The following is a 4,659-nucleotide window of genomic DNA, read 5'->3' on the forward strand; positions in this document are numbered from 1 at the left end:
CAACAATGCCAGTAATTGCACCTACTACTCACAACATGCACTTTAGAGAAAGAGCTAAACCAAACTTCTACAATGCAAGCTGCTTATAAGCATTTCTATTCCATGATAATAAACCCAGGGAAACCCTACGGTCCTGTTTGGCTGATGACTAAAAATAAGTTCATCACATTTTAGTTAACAATGATTTTGTATTAGAGATAAGATCTCTATTATACATAATAAGTTTATGTTAATGAGATAAGTAATTATCATTAGCTAAAATGAGATAATTCATCAACATGTTTACCACATGGGCCCCACATGCAAAGATTGTCATACATTTGGGTTTGAAGCACTGTTTTGAACAACCTATGATTCGATAATGGGAGGATATCTTGTAGAGTTGATTATGATCCCAGTCATAAGATTTTCAGCAAAACATATTGATGCCTTGATGGTCACACACCTGTTTGCCACTTGATTATTATTATTATTATTATTTTATTACTGTGGGTAGCATCCAGAGCACGGACATTTCCTGCCATCGGACCATGTTACGTGTGGGGTGCAATAGGTGAACCCTGGTGGTCTTGAGTCGTGATATCGTTCTTTTTTCCCAATTCTGAGTAAGATGGATTCCTTTTTTTTTTTTTCCATTCTACCAAATCAATTGCTAATATCTTTCTTAAAATAATAGAAGATTGCCTTTGGTTCTGCGCCTCTTAAGCAGCTAAATATTGTGTGTTGCTAACAACAATTTTTTCAAGCATTTTCCTTCAGATTTTTTGTAAGTTCTTAATTCTTATGCTGTGATTGAGAATGGATTACTAAATTTTCAATATTTTCTCATGTTTTCAGGTTGAAACTAGTAAAGTATTTTTGCGAGATACTAACATTGTCTCTCCATACTCTATTTTGTTATTCGGTGGTCCCATTAACATTCAACACCAGGTTTCCTATCATAGCCTTCTTTATTCATTACATTGCAAAAGCCTATAGTTGCTTCTCTTGTTGATTACTTATAAAATAAATATCATGGTTGTTTACATTGTCTATAGGGCAATGGATTTATCTGACTTCAACTTCCATCCATGATGTTTGGTTGGTTAACTTTTGAAGAATACATACTGTTCAAATGAGTCAAGTATATGATATAGACTTACAATCTCAAATGGATAATTTTCCCATGGTACAATTTTCCCATGTTTGGTTTTGTTGTTTTCGGTTGTTGAAATATTACATATATGTGTAAGATTTAGGATTCTCCATGCTCCTTTTCTCTTGAATTTTAAAAGAGCCCTTTTGAGGATTTGAAATCCAGGATTTAGTAGATTCCTTATGATTTGGATGGTTCAGGTTGCATGTAAGAATCTCCATACATTTATGCTATATGGAGGTAGTCTAAGTGGATGGAAAACTTTCCATGTATCAACTTGCATTTGGATTAGTTGGCCTCCACATCACCCATCTGGACATATCCTATAACAATTCATTTGGGCACATTGTAGCAAACCTCCCAAGAAGCCTTTTTATAAACTACTTCCTCTCCTCTCTCACGACTTGCAAACCACTTCCTCTCTCCACTTGCCCATTTTCCTAGTATAGATATACACTTATGTTTTAGTTTTTATTAGGTAACTCTTAATTATATAGAAATTTTAAGGTTATTACTCTTCCTTCTAATGTAGTGCTTCTTAACATCAATGATGAAGATAGTGGATGTATATCTAACTTAGAGAATTTGGTGTGATATAACTGTCTTATATAGGTTATTTTAGTTACCTAATGCTTCTTCTTCTTTGAATTTTGTATTCTAAGTTGTAATTTTTTATTTTATAGATGTTGAATTCCTGTAGAATGGGGATTGTTTCTTGTGTGGATGGCCTAAATAGTCTGGAAAATTGGATCTCATTTGTTGGTCAATAGTTGTATAGATGGAATATTCCATTGTAGGGACTGCCTGATGAATAGTTTGGAAGATTGGTTCTCATCCACAAAAAAAAATGGATGCCTAGCTTGATTATGCTAGAGGAATGTGAGCAAGGAAAAGATGATTAAAAGTTTGTATATATAAGCATATATAGAATTCGTAAAGAGGAATATGTTCATCAATTAAGAGGGATTAGGGCAGATGATTGTCCTTCCCCCTTTTTTGGGCTGTAGATATTCTGATTCTTTGGAAGCTTTTAGGCATCTATTGATTGGATGAGTTGAACGTGTTGTAATGTGATGAAAAGGAGGATTTTTTTTTTCTTTTTTCATAGATGGACAAGGGGATGACAAGAGAAGCTGGGGATAAGGGAGGGATGGGAAGGACCAAAGAGCCATGGGAGGAGGTGAGAATCTCCTCCAACTCTTTTTCCTAGTGTATTCATTATGTCAAAGCACAGTTCTAACTTACCTAAAAAAATGCTATGACTAGTTTGATATTTGCCACGTTTCAGGACTTGCACATTTGTGTAAGGACAATGGATTTTCATTCTTTTAGAGTTTATTAACTACTCCCAAGAGCAGTTGAAGTTGGCAAAGCTAGCCCTTCTCTCCTTGTTCAGGTATGTTCATGGCTCTGGAGGTGGATGGCCCCTTGTAGGATGGTTTTGAAGCTTTTTAAGAGAAGGGTTTTTTTTTTCCTGAATTTCATAGGAATTTTAGAAAGCATCCATGTCATATACAAAATGCTGCATGTGTCAATCGATGTTACAATTTTCAAGTTATTTTCTCCCTCATCCTTGATATCGTCTACAGTTTCTTCATTCGTCAGAGAGAGATGCTTAGTTACAAACTTGCCACAGAACTTATGTCATCCATTTTCTCTTATGCTGCAAGAAACAATTGAATGGAAACCTCCATTTTTTGCTTATTTTTTTTGGGATTGTGTGGCTTCTTAGCCCTTCGGTTTTTTGAGATAGTTTGTCTTCTTCTTCTTCTTCTTCTTTTTCTCTTGTAAGGCAGCTATATAATTTCTGTGTGTGCCTTTTTAGTTGAGGTTTGGTGTTCTAGAGGCTAGAGCCTTTGGTGTTTCTCAGTCTAGGAAACGAGCATTCATATGGGCAGCTTCTCCAGAAGAGACACTCCCAGAGTGGCTAGAACTAATGCATATCTTTGCAGGCCCATAACTGAAAATCACATTACCAGGGGATGTACAATATGCTGCCGTCAGGAGTACAGCTAGAGGGGCACCCTTTCGTGCAATAACTGTGAGAGATACAATTGGAGATCTCCCACCTGTTGGAAATGGAGCATCTAAAACAGAGATGGATGTGAGTTTTCTGATGAAACCTTGTCCTCGGTTGTCTGCACAAAAAAAAAAATAGTTAAAACTTCTAATGATGGAATGCACTTTGAGATATCCTTTTCACCTTCATTTTACCAATGGTCTATTTTCATTGCTCTACCAAAAGAAAAGGTACTTACATCACTAATTCCAGTGCTACTAACAGTGATGGATTAAACTAATCAGCCAACAAAATACTCTTTGACAGTACATGTTGGATTTTATATCAGTTTTCCTCCAACTTTTTAATAAACTCAGATGTTTGTGGTGTATTGTCTTACAATGTCTACAAAATGCAGGTGAAACTATATACTGGTCAAATGGTGGATTTGATACCTTGGTGCTTGCAATGGAGCAGAGCTCAATAAATGCTTGCATGAATGGAAAGAATCAGGTGTATGTGATATGAAAGAAGTGGAGATCAAGTTACCATAACATATTTCAAAATGTTCAACTGTTCCTTCTCCACAGTATAGTGTAAGTTGAAAATCTTCAACCCGACCGAACCTGAACTTTACCTTATATGCAGAAATCTCTTCATAGTGAAGAATCCATGTCCCAACTTACATGCACAATGGGATTTTGTTCCCCTAATGAGTTTATTCATTGCAGTACTCTTGCTGGTGTGATCAGTAAGAGCAGTGGGGATGAGGATAAATGCCTTGAAGATCAAGTACGTGATGCCAAGAATAAATTTTGATCCTATCACCTTCATTAGGATGGTCTTCAGACTCTTCACTTTAAGAATTTGAGTTTTAACCAGGACAATGAAACAGTCCCAAAATGGGTAAAGAAAAAAATGAGGTTCACATCCTCAGTTTCGTAGCACTCAAAAATGAAATCAAAATGAGTTGGTTGTTGTTTCTATACTATTCTGCCCTAGTGAAATTAGGACAGTTTGATGCATGATGCACATGCACTTAGAGATAGAGATTTGTAAACGCGACGTGCATTATCTCATTATGCCATTCAAATTGTGGGGTCCACTGTAGATAGAGGTTATAATCTGAAAATTAGATTGGTTCAACAATCTTAACCTTGATTTGTGGAAACTTATTTGTTGAACAGTTGGATTTTTTTATTTTTATTTTTCCAAATTTAACCATCTGATACTTGTCCACCAATTGGCTAGTTTGGTAATCAAATCAAGGTAATTTCTGGATTATGATGCATCTAAGTTGGTACTGATAGATTAATTTGAGTTACTTGTATGCCACATATATCAACCATCATATCTTGCCAAAGTTGTTATGCCTAAAGCTACCTCTGCAGAAATACTTTACAGGTAAATATATCATTTGAATTTTAAAATGCAATTTTGAGGTGAAGTCTCTTTTTTGCAATGTGCTCTGTTCCAATCCCTCTGTCCAGTCCTAGACTGTCATTGCTGCCTGCTGCAACTTGTT

General features: G+C 35.8%; 1 long non-coding RNA gene across 2 annotated transcripts; it reads left to right on the top strand.

The window, feature by feature from the left end:
- Positions 1-832: 832 nt before the first annotated feature.
- On the top strand, positions 833-3,678 carry LOC131247263 (uncharacterized). 2 transcript variants are annotated; one of them, XR_009171585.1, is made up of 3 exons: positions 833-930; positions 2,961-3,239; positions 3,553-3,678. It is a non-coding gene; the product is annotated as an uncharacterized LOC131247263 (long non-coding RNA). The 2 variants fall into 2 exon arrangements; XR_009171584.1 differs by lacking the exon at positions 833-930 and adding an exon at positions 2,390-2,531.
- The last annotated feature ends 981 nt before the right edge of the window (positions 3,679-4,659 follow it).

This window comes from Magnolia sinica, chromosome 5 (assembly GCF_029962835.1).
Source record: "Magnolia sinica isolate HGM2019 chromosome 5, MsV1, whole genome shotgun sequence".
Taxonomy (NCBI): domain Eukaryota; kingdom Viridiplantae; phylum Streptophyta; class Magnoliopsida; order Magnoliales; family Magnoliaceae; genus Magnolia; species Magnolia sinica.